Genomic DNA, 16,691 nt, shown 5'->3' on the forward strand with positions numbered 1-16,691 from the left:
CTTTGTCTGGATTTGCAGAAGGTATTTCCCAAGGAGCCACATCAAAGATTATTACACAAAATATGAGCTCATGGTGTGGGGGCAACACATCAGCATGGATAGAGGATTGGTTAGCTAACAGGAAGCAGCCAGTAGGTATAAATGGGTCATTTCTGGGTGGGTAAGATGTGACAAGTGGAATGTCACCAGGATCAGTGCTGGGCTCTCACCCATTTACAATCTATATGAATGTGTTGGATGACGGGATTGAATGGCGGCTAAATTTTCTGATGCTTAAAGACGGGTATGAAAGTAATTTGTGAGGTGGATTTAAGGAGTCTGCAAAGGACTACAAATATGTTAAGTGAGTGGGCAAATGACAAATGGAGCATAACTTTGGAAAATGTGAATTGTCCACCTTGTCAGGAAGTGTAAATAAAACTATTATTTAAATGGAGGGAGATTGCAGAACTCTGAGGTACAGAGGGATCCCGGTGCCCGATCCCAAGTTAGTCTGCAGGTACAGCAAGTGATTCGGAAGGTCAGTGGAATATTGTTTATTGCAAAGGAAATCTAATATAAATGTAGGGATGTTTTGCTGCAGTTGTATAGAGTCAGAGAGGTTTACAGCATGAAAACTGGCCCTTCGGCCCAACTTGTCCATGCCGCCCAGTTTTTACCACTGAGCTTGTCCAAATTGCCCGCATTTGGCCCATAACCCTCTATACCCAGCTTTCCCATAGAACTGTCTGATACTCGCAAGCCTCTGTATGAAAAAAATTCCCCTCTGTACTCTTTTATATCTCTCCCCTCTCAATTTAAACCTATGCCCTCTAGTTCTAGACTCCTCTACCTTTGGGAAAAGATGTTGACTATCTACCTTATCTATGCCCCTCATTATTTTACAGACCTCTGTAAGATCACCCTTAAGCCTTCTATTCTCCAGGGAAAAAAGTCCTAGTCTATCCAGCCTCTCATAACTCAAACCATCAAGTCCTGATCGCATCCGAGTAAATCTTTTCTGCGCTCTTTCTAGTTTAATAATATCCTTTCTATAATAGGACCAGAAATGTACACGGTGCTCTAAATGTGGCCATACCAATGTCTTGTACAAGTTCAGCCAGACGTCCCAACTCCTGTATTCAATGTTCTCACCAATGAAACCAAGTATGCCGAATGCCTTCTTCATCACCCTGTCCACATCTGACTCCACTTTCAAGGAGCTATGAACCTGTACTCCTCGATCTCTTTGTTCTTTCACTCTCCCCAACTCCCTCCCATTAACTGAGTAGGTCCTGCCCCGATTCGATCAACCAAAATGTATCACCTCACATTTATCTAAATTTAATTCCCATCTGCCATTCATCGGCCCACTGGCCCAATTGATCAAGTTCTGATGCAATCCTAAATAACATTCTTCACTGAATCTTGGTGTCATTTGCAAACTTACTAACCATGCCTCCTACATTCTCCTCCAAATCATTAATTTCAATAACAAATAACAGTGGACCCAGCACTGATCCCTGAGGCACATCGCTGGTCACAGGCCTCCAGTTGGAAAAACAACCTTCTACAACTTGGCTTCTGTCGCCAAGCCAATTTTGTATCCAATTTGCTACCTCATCCTGGATCCCGTGAGATTTAACCTTGTGCAACAACCTACCATGCAGTACCTTGTCAAAGGCCTTGCTAAGGTCCATGTAGACAAGGTCGACTGCACTGCTCTCATCTACCTTGTTGGATACCCCTTTAAAAAACTCAACCAAATTTGTGAGGCATGATTTTCCACTCACAAAGCCACGCTGGCTGTCCCTAAGCAGTCCTTGCCTCTCTAAATGCCGGTTGATCCTGTCTCTCAGAATACCTTCCACCAACTTACCCACCACAGACGTGAGGCTCACAAGTCTGTAGTTCCCAGGCTTTTCCCTCTGGCCTTTCTTAAACAAAGGCACAACATTTGCTACCCTCCAATCTTCCGGCACTTCACCTGTGGCTGTCGACGATTCAAATATCTCTGCTAGGGGACCCGCAATTCCACCCCCCCCCCCCTAGCCTCCCACAACGTCCTGGGATACATTTCATCAGTTTCCAGGGATTTACCTACCTGGATGTGCTTTAAGCTTGATCTAACCCCATTCCCCCACTCCACTTTGTGGGTAATCTGCGATCCCAAAACCAAATTTTAACAGTCCCAGCTCGCCATACCTTCCATACTGTCTCTCCTATCGTTGGCATCCAGGAATGGTTTTGAAAATGAAATGAAAATGAAAATCGCTTATTGTCACGAGTAGGCTTCAATGAAGTTACTGTGAAAAGCCCCTAGTCGCCACATTCCGGTGCCTGTTCGGGGAGGCTGGTACGGTAATTGAGCCTTGCTGCTGGCCTGCCTTGGTCTGCTTTAAAAGCCAGCGATTTAGCCCAGCGTGCTAAACCAGCCGCTTGGTTTTGCTAACCTGCCTGTGTATCTGCACCTGGCAGTGTTTGAGGATAGAGGGGAACTGGAGCTTTACTCCGTATCTAACCCCGTGTTGTACCTGTCCTGGGAGTGGTTGATGGGGGTCAGTGGAGAGGCAGCTTTACTCAGTATCTAACTCTTGTGTTGTACCTGTGCTGGGAGTGTTTGATGGGGTCAGTCTATAAGGAGATTTTTTCTGAATCTAACCTCGTGCTGCACCTGGCCTGGGAGTGTTTGATGATAAAGTGTAACTGAAGCTTGAATCTGCATCTAACTCTGTGTTGTACCTGTCCTGGGAGTGTTTGGTGGGGACAGTACAGAGGAGGATATACATTGTATCTAACCTTGTGTTATACCTATTGTGGGAGTGTTTGATGGGGACAGCATTGAGGGAGATTTACTCTGTATCTAACACCATTTTGTGTCTGCCTTGGGAGTGTTTCATGGGGCAATGTAGAGGGAGCTGTGCTGTAACTGATTGGAGAATGGTTCAAGCTGGCACTTGGTACTCAGCTTTTCCAGTACAGACACCCTTCACTTTAAAAATAACATTTCATTCAGAGCTAAGAGAAACCATCACCGGTACGTCCACTGTCGTCACCCCCCCCCCCCCCCCCCAGTCCGTCCCGTCCCCCCCTTCCCACAAACACAAACATCCCGCAGGCCCAGAGGGACAGTGAGGGTCTTGAACATTGTTGTACAGTCTGATTGATATTTCATATGAGCCTTTTTCAGTTCCATAGAATCACTATGGTGCAGAAGGAGGCCATTTGGCCCATCAAGTCTGCACCAACCCTCCAATGCGGCACCCCACTCGGGACCACTCCTCCACCCTATCCCCAGAACCTCACCTAACCTTTGGCCACTCAGGGGAAATCTTTTAGAATGGCCAATCCACCTAACCTGTGCATCGTTGGACTGTGGGAGGAAACCGGAGCACCCGGAAGGAACCCACGCAGACAAGGGAGGAAGTGCAAACTTTACACAGTCACCCAAGGCTGGAATCGAACCCCCCACCCTCTGATCTACAGTCAGCCTTTGTTCGAATGAAAAGAGCCCCAGTTTCTCTAATCTCTCCTGGTAACTAAAGCCTCTCTTCCCTGGGATCTTAGAGTCTTAGAAAATACAGCACAGAACAGGCCCTTCGGCCCACGATATTGTGCCGAACCTTTGTCCTAGATTAATCATAGATTATCATTGAATTTACAGTGCAGGAGGAGGCCATTCGGCCCTTTGAGTCTGCACCGGCTCCTGGAAAGAGCACCCTACCCAAACTCAACACCTCCACCCAACACCAAGGGCAATTTTGGACATTAAGGGCAATTTATCATTGGCCAATTCACCTAACCTGCACATCTTTGGACTGTGGGAGGAAACCGGAGCACCCGGAGGAAACCCACGCACAGGGAGGACGTGCAGACTCCGCACAGACAGTGACCCAAGCCGGAATCGAACCTGGGACCCTGGAGCTGTGAAGCATTGTGCTATCCACAATGCTACCATGCTGCCCTTGAGAACAAATAAATCTACACTATATCATTTTACCATAATCCATGTACCTATCCAATAGCTGCTTGAAGGTCCCTAATGTTTCCGACTCAACTACTTCCACAGGCAGTGCATTCCATGCCCCCACTACTCTCTGGGTAAAGAACCTACCTCTGATATCCCTCCTATATCTTCCACCTTTCACCTTAAATTTATGTCCCCTTGTAATGGTTTGTTCCACCCGGGGAAAAAGTCTCTGACTGTCTATCTATTCCCCTGATCATCTTATAAACCTCTATCAAGTCGCCCCTCATCCTTCTCCGTTCTAATGAGAAAAGGCCTAGCACCCTCAACCTTTCCTCGTAAGACCTACTCTCCATTCCAGGCAACATCCTGGTAAATTCTCTTTGCACCTTTTCCAAAGCTTCCACATCCTTCCTAAAATGAGGCGACCAGAACTGTACACAGTACTCCAAATGTGGCCTTACCAAAGTTTTGTACAGCTGCATCATCACCTCACGGCTCTTAAATTCAATCCCTCTGTTAATGAACGCGAGCACACCATAGGCCTTCTTCACAGCTCTATCCACTTGAGTGGCAACTTTCAAAGATGTATGAACATAGACCCCAAGATCTCTCTGCTCCTCCACATTGCCAAGAACTCTACCGTTAACCCTGTATTCCGCATTCATATTTATCCTTCCAAAATGGACAACCTCACACTTTTCAGGGTTAAACTCCATCTGCCACTTCTCAGCCCAGCTCTGCATCCTATCTATGTCTCTTTGCAGCCGACAACAGCCCTCCTCACTATCCACAACTCCACCAATCTCCGTATCGTCTGCAAATTTACTGACCCACCCTTCAACTCCCTCATCCAAGTCATTAATGAAAATCACAAACAGCAGAGGACCCAGAACTGATCCCTGCGGTACGCCACTGGTAACTGGGATCCAGGCTGAATATTTACCATCCACCACCACTCTCTGACTTCTATCGGTTAGCCAGTTCGTTATCCAACTGGCCAAACTTCCCACTATCCCATGCCTCCTTACTTTCTGCATAAGCCTACCATGGGGAACCTTATCAAATGCCTTACTAAAATCCATGTACACTACATCCACTGCTTTACCTTCATCCACATGCTTGGTCACCTCCTCAAAGAATTCAATAAGACTTGTAAGGCAAGACCTACCCCTCACAAATCCGTGCTGACTATCCCTAATCAAGCAGTGTCTTTCCAGATGCTCACAAATCCTATCCTTCAGTACCCTTTCCATTACTTTGCCTACCACCGAAGTAAGACTAACTGGCCCGTAATTCCCAGGGTTATCCCTAGTCCCTTTTTTGAACAGGGGCACGACATTCGCCACTCTCCAATCCCCTGGTACCACCCCTGTTGACAGTGAGGACGAAAAGATCATTGCCAACGGCTCTGCAATTTCATCTCTTGCTTCCCATAGAATCCTTGGATATATCCCGTCAGGCCCGGGGGACTTGACTATCCTCAAGTTTTTCAAAATGCCCAACACATCTTCCTTCCTAACAAGTATTTCCTCGAGCTTACCAATCTGTTTCACACTGTCCTCTCCAACAATATCGGCCCTCTCATTTGTAAATACAGAAGAAAAGTACTCGTTCAAGACCTCGCCTATCTCTTCAGACTCAATACACAAGCTCCCGCTACTGTCCTTGATCAGACCTACCCTCGCTCTAGTCATTCTCATATTTCTCACATATGTGTAAAAGGCCTTGGGGTTTTCCTTGATCCTACCCGCCAAAGATTGTTCATGCCCTCTCTTAGCTCTCCTAATCCCTTTCTTCAGTTCCCTCCTGGCTATCTTGTATCTCTCCAATGCCCTTTCTGAACCTTGTTTCCTCAGCCTTACATCAGTCTCCTTTTTCCTCTTAACAAGACATTCAACCTCTCTTGTCAACCATGGTTCCCTCACTAGACCATCTCTTCCCTGCCTGACAGGGACATACATATCAAGAACACGTAGCACCTGTTCCTTGAACAAGTTCCACATTTCACTTGGGTCCTTCCCTGCCAGCCTATGTTCCCAACTTATGCATTTCAATTCTTGTCTGACAACATCGTATTTACCCTTCCCCCAATTGTAAACCTTGCCCTGTTGCACGTACCTATCCCTCTCCATTACTAAAGTGAAAGTCACAGAATTGTGGTCACTATCTCCAAAATGCTCCCCCACTAACAAATCTATCACTTGCCCTGGTTCATTACCCAGTACTAAATCCAATATTGCCCCTCCTCTGGTCGGACAATCTACATACTGTGTTAGAAAAGCTTCCTGGACACACTGCACAAACACCACCCCATCCAAACTATTTGATCTAAAGAGTTTCCACTCAATATTTGGGAAGTTAAAGTCGCCCATGACTACTACCCTATGACTTCTGCACCTTTCCAAAATCTGTTTCCCAATCTGTTCCTCCACATCTCTGCTACTATTGGGGGGCCTATAGAAAACTCCTAACAAGGTGACTGCTCTTTTCCTATTTCTGACTTCAACCCATACTACCTCAATAGGGTGATACTCCTCGAACTGCCTTTCTGCAGCTGTTATACTATCTCTAATTAATAATGCCACCCCCCCCCCCCCACCTCTTTTACCACCCTCCCTAATCTTATTGAAACATCTATAACCAGGGACCTCCAACAACCATTTCTGCCCCTCTTCTATCCAAGTTTCCGTGATGGTCACCACATCGTAGTCCCAAGTACCGATCCATGCCTTAAGTTCACCCACCTTATTCCTGATGCTTCTTGCGTTGAAGTATACACACTTCAACCCATCTCCGTGCCTGCAAGTACTCTCCTTTGTCAGTGTTCCCTTCCCCACTGCCTCACTACATGCTTTGGCATCCTGAATATCGGCTACCTTAGTTGCTGGACTACAAATCCGGTTCCCATTCCCCTGCCAAATTAGTTTAAACCCTCCCGAAGAGTACTAGAAAACCTCCCTCCCAGGATATTGGTGCCCCTCTGGTTCAGATGCAACCCGTCCTGCTTGTACAGGTCCCACCTTCCCCAGAATGCGCTCCAATTATCCAAATACCTGAAGCCCTCCCTCCTACACCATTCCTGCAGCCACGTGTTCAACTGCACTCTCTCCCTATTCCTAGCCTCGCTATCACGTGGCACCGGCAACAAACCAGAGATGACAACTCTGTCTGTACTGGCTTTTAACTTCCAGCCTAACTCCCTAAACTTGTTTATTACCTCCACACCCCTTTTCCTACCTATGTCGTTGGTACCAATGTGCACCACGACTTCTGGCTGCTCCCCCTCCCCCTTAAGGATCCTGAAGACACGATCCGAGACATCCCTGGCCCTGGCACCCGGGAGACAACATACCTTCCGGGAGTCTCGCTCGCGACCACAGAATCTCTTATCTATTCCCCTAACCATTGAATCTCCTACAACTATTGCTTTTCTATTCTCCCCCCTTCCCTTCTGAGCCCCAGAGCCAGACTCAGTGCCAGAGACCTGGCCGCTAGGGCCTTCCCCCGGTAGGTCATCCCCCCCAACAGCATCCAAAACGGTATACTTGTTTTGAAGGGGAACGGCCACGAGGGATCCCTGCTCTGTCTGCCTGTTGGTTTTTTCCCCCCTGACTGCAACCCAGCTATTCTTGTCCTGTACCTTGGGTGTGGTTACCTCCTTGTCACTCTTCTCAATCACCCCCTCTGCCTCCCGGATGATCCGAAGTTCATCCATCTTCAGCTCCAGTTCCCTAACACGGTCTTTGAGGAGCTGAAGTTGGGTGCACTTCCCGCAGGCATAGTCAGCGGGGACACCGGTGGTATCCCTCACCACCCACATCCTACAGGAGGAGCATGCAACTGGCCTAGCCTCCATCCCTTCTTACCTGACAGAATATAGCTGCCCTGTGGACTAACTAGATCTCCTCCCTCCGACTCTGCTCCCAGTCAGCTACACTTTCTGTAAACTCCTGGCTCTCTTTGCACTCTTGGCGGAAATGTCGGAAACAAAATGAAAGGAGCACCTTACTCCCTCCTCACCTAACTCCCTCGGTCACCAAACTCTTACTATAGCACTCAAAAAGCACCAAATTCAGCACTCAGTGCAAACCTATCATCTCAGTGAATCTCTTCTACACCCTCTCCATGGCCTTGACATCCTTCCTGGTGTAAGATCCCCAAAACCTGATCTAATATTCCAACTGCAGCCGAACCAATGATTTGTCCAGGTTTACATGACCTCTGTCCTTTTGAACCCCACACCCAGAATTATAAAACCTTGGATCCCATGAGTTTTTTAAACACTTTATCAACTTGTCCTCCCACATTTAAAAGTTTGTGTATCTGAAACTCCTTTTAGGGTTTGGGAGATATTAACATAACATGGCTGAAATACATTGACATCCAGTGTCTGATATAATGTGTGTTATGGGAGAGAGAAGTTTAGTCTGAATTATAAACTCAAGCAGGCGCTTCACTGCAGACAGGTCACCATGGAAACGCTGATAAGACATTCCTTCACTGCAGAAAGGTCACCGTGGAAACGCTGATAAGACATTCCATTCCACAGAATCGACTCATTGGAAACTAATCGGATCGGGGAGAGGACAGAGTTTGTCTGTTATCAAGTCAAAAGGTAACAGGGGCATGGATGAGGTTTCAGCAGCAGTTGGGGTGGGGATGGACACAGGTGACATGGAGATTGAAATATCTGATATTAGTGATGGTGTGGATATGGGGTCAGAATCTCAACTTGGGGTCAGATCTGACCCGGAGATTATGCAGAGTGTGGTTCAGCCTCAGACAGTTCCCAGGGAGAGAGATGGACTCGGGAGTTAGGAAACGGAATTTGTAATGGTGACTGAAGACAATGGCTTTGGTCTTCCCAATTTTTAATTGGAGGAAATTTCTGCTCATCCAGTACTGGATGTGGGATAAGCAGTTTGATAATTGAGTAACAGTGGAGGAATGGAGAGGGATGGGGGTGAGGGAGAGCTGGGTCTCGTCAGTGTACATGTGAAATCTAACACGGTGCTTTTGGATGATGTCACCTACTGGAAGCGTGTTGATGAGAAAATGGAGGGGCCGAGGATAGATCCTTGGGGGACACCGAGTACAAGGAGTTGGAGAGGAAAGGGAGGTTTTGATGTGGTAGTTGCAATGATGGTGGGGTTAAATATTGTTTTAGGATGGGTGATGATGGTGCATTTAAAGATGAGCGACAGGACGAAGAGAGAGAACTATGAACAATATCACACAACATGGAGAAGGTGAATGGTCAGCAGTTTTGTGAGAATGTGGTTAAATAGTAATAATCAAACAATCTTTATTAGTGTCACAAGTAGGCTGACATTAATACTGCAATGAAGTTACTGTGAAAAACCCCTAGTCACCACACTCCGGTGCCTGTTCGGGTACACAGAGGGAGAATTCAGAATGTCCAAGTCACCTAACAAACACGTCTTTCGGGACTTGTGGGAGGAAACAGGAACACCCTGGGAGCAGACACGGGGAGAACGTGCAGACTCCGCACCGACAGTGACCCAAGCCGGGAATCGAACCCAGGACCCTGGCACAGGAGCCAGGTCTAATGGAGAAGATGAGCTCTGATGAAGATAGAGGGTAGGAGAGAAACTGGAGAAAGAGGAGTTCAGAGCTCAGACCAGGTGGAATTTTCGAGACAGTTTGGCCCATTGGTAGAGAGGAAAGCAGCAGAGGCAGCTCATCAGATTGTCTCAATCTCAGTGAGAAAGAAGCTTCATGAACCACACACTTGAGGTGAGGATGGAGGAGACGGGGCGAGGGAGAGACCTTCAAACAGAACTAACTTGTGATGGGATGTTAAAAGATTCGACACACTTGTGTTAAATAATTGACTTTTATCCAGAATATTATCCCTTATAACTGGATTAGAGTTTATAAATATGAGTCCATCCCGAGTCCAATGAACATGCTTCAGTCCTGGATGTGATTAACAGCAAAATCCAATCACATCAGTTACTTGTGAACCCACTGGTGTCTCAGCAGGTTGCCTGAGTGAATGAATCCCTTTCCACACTGGGAGCAGGTGAATGGCCTCTCCCCAGTGTGAATCCGCTGGTGTAGAGTGAGTTGAGATAATCGTCTGAACCAAGTCCCACAGTCGGAGCACCTGAATAGTTTCTCGTCAGTGTGAACATGTTGATGGGACACCAGTTCCCGAGAACTTTTAAAGCACTTCCCGCATTTAAAAGGTCTCTCATCATTGTGAATCGGCTGGTGTGTCAGCAGTTGGGATGACTGAGTGAATCCATGCCCACACTCTGGACAAGTGAAAGGCCTTTCCCCAGTGTGAACTCACTGGTGCATCAACAGGCTGTATGACTGAGTGAATCCACGCCCACACTCTGGGCAGGTGAAAGGCTTCTCTCCAGTGTGAATGTGTCGATGGGTTGCCAGGTCAGATGGGTAATTGAACGCTTTGCCACGGTCCCCACACTTCCATGGTTTCTCCCTGCTGTGACTGCGCTTGTGTTTTGACAGACCAGATAATTGGCTGAAGCTTCGTCCACACACAAAACACGTGTCCGGTTTCTCCCCACTGTGAATTGTGCTATTTCCTTCCATGTTCAAAATCTGATGATATTCAGGTTCCGATCAGTTATACAACAGTCAGATTTTGATGTGGTGTTTGGTTGGAGTTTCCCAATTGCACATCCTTCCCTGCTGATACCCTGTGAAATTGAGTTAAAACAAACAAAAGGGAGAGAGAGATCCCACAAAAACACAAAGGCAGGTTGTGAAATTGTGCTGAATCAATCTGGTAACTTGTGGGGCCGGCACTGGGAAAGTGACTACGAAAACTGTTGAACCTTTTGTGAAAAGTGAACTAGTTTGTTAATGTCCTTTAGGGAAGGGAACCTGCCACCCGGTCTGAGCCCACACAAGATTTGGGCCTCTGCAAGAACACAAGAAATAGGAGCAGAAGTAGACCATTTGGCCCTTCGAACCTGCTCTGCCATTGAACACATTTGTGGCTGATCTCAGTCTTCAATTCCACTTTCCCGTTAGCTCCCTTTGTCCTTTGACTTCCTGAGAGACTAAAAATCTCACCATCTCAGCCTTATATATATTCACTGATGGTCACAGTAACTTCATTGCAATGTTAATGTAAGCTTACTTGGGACAATAATGATTATTATTAACATCCACAACCCTCTGGGCTAGAGAATTTAATATGAGAAACAGAGTGAGAGAAAGAGAGCGAGTAGTGGGGGAGAGAGAAAATCAAAAAGATTGATGGAAAGGGAGAGAGTGAGAAAGGAGTGAGGGTAACAGCAAGCAATGGACCAACAACTGAATCACAATTTGACAGAATCTCCTGAACCCTTAACCTCCACCACCTGGATGGAGCAGGACAGCAGATGTATGTGAACATCACCACCTGCAAGTTCCTTTCCAAGACACACACTGTTGAACTTGTCTGACATCTAGTGCCGGATGAGCAGAACTTTCCTCCATTTAAATATTGATAAGACTGAACCCATTCCCTTTCATCCCTGCTACAAACTCCAGTCCCTTGCCACCAATTCCATCCCTGTCCAATGTCTGAGGCTGAAGCAGACTGTTCACAACCATGGTGAAATATTTCACCCCTCGATGAGCTCTTGACCACAGATCCACACCATCACCAAGATTGCCAATTTCCACCTCAGGAACACAGCTCGACTCCACCTTTGTCTCTGTTCATCTGCTGCAGAAACCTTCATCCATTCTTCTGTTACCACTTAACCAAATTATTCCAACGCACTCGCAGCCGGACTGCAACATTAAACAACCCCCTCCATCCCATCCCAAACTCTGCTACCCATGTGCATACTCACACCAGCCCCTGTGCCCACTGATCTGCAAATGCTTCCTTTTAAAAGGCACACAGTTTAAATTTCTCATTCTTTTCCTCCATGATAATGATCATCCTGATCACTGTAATCTCCCCCACACACACCCCTTTGAGATCGCTGCACTCATTTAATTCCAGCCACTTGAGAATTCCTGATTTTAATCTCTCCACCATTACTGAGTTGCCAAGGCCTCAATTTCAGGAATTTCCTCCTTAAAACTCTCCGACTCTCCGACTCAATTTCCTCCATTAAGATTCTCCTTAAAATCTAATATCTCCTCATGTGGCTCAGTGTCAATTGTTATTTTGTAACGTTTCTCTGAGTCTCAAAAGTTATATTCTGTTCAAGTCACAATATAAATTCGAATTACTGTCACTGCCCTCGGCATATATTCTGCCCCATAAATAAGAATTTGTAACTCAGTGTGAAAGTCTGTCATGAAGACACATTACAAAAATGTTGCCCCCAACAATGATGGCGACTGAGCCTGCGCTCTGCTGCTCGTGCCCCAAGAAAGATGGTGGGTGCGGGCGCGCGTGCGCACTACTGCCAGTGAGCCAAATAACGAAGGCGCATGCGCACCGCTGCCAGTACCAAATAAAGATGGCGGGTGCATAGTCTGGTCTGTAATAAAGCTGCAGCCTCCGCTCAGATCCTCAGGTACCGGTGGTTTATTTTGTCAGATCAGTTTATATAACATGTTTACGAAGCGTGCCTAACAACCCGCATGATCCAGCTCTCCTTCCGTCCTGCCATTCCCACCTTCACGGATTGTGGATCCGAGAAAGAAACTTCTGCGTCGCCAGTAATCACACTGCGCATGCTTCACTCGGCCCAGTCCCGCCCCTGATTCACTCCGATTGGCTGGAGCACCAGTCACTTCTGCCCCCTCCCGGACCCGTCCACTCTTCTCCTATTGGTCGCGTGATGCCGTCAATCATTGTCCGGGAATTATGAGGTGTCAGGTGAGAGGTCAGTGTTGGGGGCGGGGTTTACAAATCCCCAGTGCGGCCCCAGAGCTGAACAATGAACATTCTCCACTCTCACTGTCCGCCACTTCCGGCTTCTCTGCACAAACAACCTCACAGAGACCAGGGGGGAGACACTGACCCAGTGACAATGTCACTGCATTAGTCACCCAGAGAGACAGGAAAATGTTCTGGGGACATTACATTAATAAAATCTGGAATTTAAAGTTCGTTTCAGTGATGGTGACTGAGGGTCACTGAGAAAATCTCCAATGTCACTGGATTAGGTCAAAAAGGCAGAAAGTAGGAAACTAGTTAGTTTAAAGTCTGTTGTTGGAAAACTGTTAGAATCTATTATTGAGGAAGCAGTATCTGGACATTTGGAAAGTCAAACTGCAATCCATCAGAGTCAGTGTGGTTTTGTGAAGGGTATATCGTGTTTGACTCATTTCTTGCAGTTCTTGGAAGATGTAACAAGTCAAGTGGATAATGGGGTCCTGTAGATGTATTTGGACTCCCAGAATTCATTTGATAAGGTGTCACACAAAAGGTAATAAGGTAAAATCCCACGGGGTTGAGAGATAATATATTAGCTTGTATAGAGGATTGGCTAACCAACAGACAACAGAGAGTGGGGTTAGATTTATTGACACATGTACTGAAGAAAAAGTTTTTACGCAGAGGGTGGTGAGGGTCTGGAATGCACTGCCTCGGAGGGTGGTAGAGACGGTTGTCTCACATCCTCTAAAAAAAGTACCTGGATGAAGACTGGCACGTCATAACATTGAAGGCTATGAGCCAAGTGCTGATAAATGGGATTAGGTAGGTGGGTCATGTTTATCATGTGATAGTGCAAACTCGATGGACCGAAGGGCCTCTTCTGCACTGTGAAATAAATGAAATGAAAATTGCTTGTCACAAGTAGGCTTCAAATGAAGTTACTGTGAAAGGCCCCTAGTCGCCACATTCTGGCACTTGTTCGGGGAGGCTGGTAACGGAATTGAACCGTGCTGCTGGCCTGCCCAGTGTGCTAAACCAGCACCTCTGTGTTGCTGATGATACAAAGTTCGGTGGCATCATAGAGTAACTCCCACTTAACTCTTGCATTAAATTGCAAGAAGATATTGACAGACAAGGTGAATGGGCAAGATTGTGGTAATGTAAACAAGTGTGAGGTTATCTGTTTGGAACCAAAAAAGGTTAGAACTGAGTACTTTCTAAATGGAAAGAGGTTAAGTATAGTGGATGTCCAAAGAGATTTGGAGTTCATAGAATCTACAGCACGGAGACTGGCCCTTCAGCCCAAACTGGTCCATGCCAATCAAAAAGCTCATCTAAGCCAATCCCATTTGCCTGTATTTGGCCCACATCCCTCTGAACCTTGCCTATCCATGTATCTGTCCAAATGCCTTTTCAATGTTGTCAATGTCCCTGCCTCAACTACTTCCTCCGGCAGCTCATTCCGTACTATCCTCTGTGTAAAACCGTTGCTCCTTAGGTTCCCATTAATTCTTTCCCCTCTGAACTTAAACCAAAGCCCTCTAGTTCTTGATTCCCCAACACTGAGAAAAAGACTGAGTGTATTCACCCTGTCCATGCCTCTCATGATCTTATACATCTCGATAAGATCACCCCTCAGTCTCCTACGCTCCAAAGATAAAGGTCCTGGCCTGTCCAATCTCTCCCTTTCACTCAGTCTCTTGAGTCCTGGCAATATCCTTGTAAATCTCTTCTTCACTCTCTCCAGTTTAATAACATCTTTCCCACAGCAAGGCGACCAAAACTGAACACAATACTCCAGGTGCGACCTCACCCACGTCCTGTACAACTGCAACATAACTTCCCAACTTGTATACTCAGTGCCCTGACTGATGAAGGTCAGCACGCCAAAAGCCGTCTTCAGAGAATTTATAGTGCAGAAGGAGGCTATTCGGCCCATCGAGTCTGCACCGGCCCTTACAAAAAGCACCCTACTCAAGCCCATTTATCTACCCTATCCCCGTAACCCAGTAACTCCCACTTAACCTTTTTTTTGGACACTAAGGGCAATTTAGCAAGGCCAGTCCACCGAACCCGCACATCTTTAGACTGTGGGAGGAAACTAGAGAACACAAGCAGACACGGGGAGAACGTGCATACTCTGCACAGACAGTGACCCAGCTGGGAATCGAACTGGGGACCCTGGAGCTGTGAAGCAACTGTGATAACCACTGTGCTACCGTGCTGCCCTATCTACCTGTGACTCCACCTTTAGAGAACCGTGCACCTGAACTCCAAGATCCTTCTGTTCCATGATACACCCTCAGGCCCTACCATTCACTGTGAAAGTCCTACCTTGATTTCTGAAATGCAATTCCTCACACTTATCTGTATTGAATTCCATTTGCCATTTCTCGGCCCACTTTCCCAGCTGATCAAGAGCCTGCTGCAATTTTTGATAACTTTCCTCACTGCTGACAATACCACCTATTTTAGTGTCATCTGCAAACTTACTGATCATGTCATAGATGTCATAGAATTTACCATGCAGAAGGAGGCCATTCGGCCCATCGAGTCTGCACCAGCTCTTGGAAAGAGCACCCCGCCCAAGGTCAACACCCCCACCCTATCCCCATAACCCAGTAATCCCACCCATCACGACGGGCAATTTTGGACACTAAGGGCAATTTATCATGGCCAATCCACCTAACCTGCACATCTTTGGACTGTGGGAGGAAACCGGAGCACCCGGAGGAAACCCACACACACACGGGGAGGATGTGCAGACTCCGCACAGACAGTGACCCAAGCCCCAACAGCACGGTAGCATTGTGGACAGCACAATTGCTTCACAGCTCCAGGGTCCCAGGTTCGATTCCGGCTTGGGTCACTGTCTGTGCGGAGTCTGCACATCCTCCCCGTGTGTGCGTGGGTTTCCTCCCACAGTCCAAAGCTGTGCAGGTTAGGTGGATTGGCCATGATAAATTGCCCTTAGTGCCCAAAATTGCCCTTAGTGTTGGGTGGGGTTACTGGGTTATGGGGATAGGGTGGAGGTGTTGACCTTGGGTAGGGTGCTCTTTCCAAGAGCTGGTGCAGACTCGATGGGCCAAATGGCCTCCTTCTGCACTGTAAATTCTATGAATGTCTTGTACATTCTCATCCAAATCGTTGATTATAGATATAAACAGCAATCTCCTAGTTACTGATCTCCGAGTTACTCCCTACTTAGTTAATTACTCCAGTTTCTCAAATTTAGAACAGATTCCCAACAAGCCAATCAGCTTTACTCTGAGGTAAGTTATTTATATTTACTGTTCAAAGCTCCTCCTCCCCGGATTCGGGCCAAATCCGCTCTCTGCCGAATAGGCCGTGAATCCCTGAGGTAAGTTATTTATATTTACTGTTCCGAAGCTGCTCCAGCCTGAGTTTGCACCAACTCCACTCCCTGCGTTCGTGAGATTCATACCTGGGTGTCTGGAAAATCGTTAGGACAGTAACTGTCCTGTTAGGTAATGAGTCATTTTGCTTCCCAATTGGCCGAGGAAGGCAGTGTGTCACAAGGATGGATGTGTTGACCGATTAATGGCTGGAGGATGGGGGCAGATCATGTGATCAAACCTCCAGGAATACGTTTAATCAAAGTTGGAAGGAGAGAATGTTGTGAATTTCTATCCTAAACTGACTGTGAGGTTTCTGTAAATTTACAGGATACTGGAAGTAGAGGTTTAACAGACAGGAAATGCAAACCAAACGTCACATCGCGATCTGACAGAGTCACTTGATTCATTAGAGACTGAATTTCAGCAGCATCTGGGTGTGGAAGGTAAAAGGTTTGACTGTTCTGTCTGTGAGGGAAGATTTCAGGTCTCCGTGTGACTGGAAAAGCCCCGAGGTTCACAAACCCTGGTTTGACCAAACCTGGAGAACTCTGTTCAG

At 46.8% G+C, this 16,691-nt stretch overlaps 1 protein-coding gene and 1 pseudogene across 5 annotated transcripts in view; one reads left to right on the forward strand and one right to left on the reverse strand.

The window, feature by feature from the left end:
* Window positions 1–16,691, forward strand: part of LOC140421390 (uncharacterized) — a 34,614-nt gene that overhangs the window by 9,636 nt on the left and 8,287 nt on the right. For 3 of the 5 annotated variants that reach the window (XR_011946730.1, XM_072506061.1, XM_072506060.1), the window contains exons 1-2: window positions 12,405–12,468; window positions 16,463–16,578. The exons of 1 other annotated variant lie outside the window; for it this stretch is intronic. The gene's annotated coding sequence lies outside the window, so the exon portion shown is untranslated. Of the gene's footprint in view, window positions 1–12,404; window positions 12,469–16,462; window positions 16,586–16,691 lie in introns of those variants that run through there. One more of the 5 variants, XR_011946731.1, reaches the window with a different exon arrangement.
* On the reverse strand, window positions 9,737–10,996 carry LOC140421396 (uncharacterized; annotated as a pseudogene).

This window comes from Scyliorhinus torazame, chromosome 5 (genome assembly GCF_047496885.1).
Source record: "Scyliorhinus torazame isolate Kashiwa2021f chromosome 5, sScyTor2.1, whole genome shotgun sequence".
In the NCBI taxonomy this organism is placed as follows: Eukaryota; Metazoa; Chordata; class Chondrichthyes; order Carcharhiniformes; family Scyliorhinidae; genus Scyliorhinus; species Scyliorhinus torazame.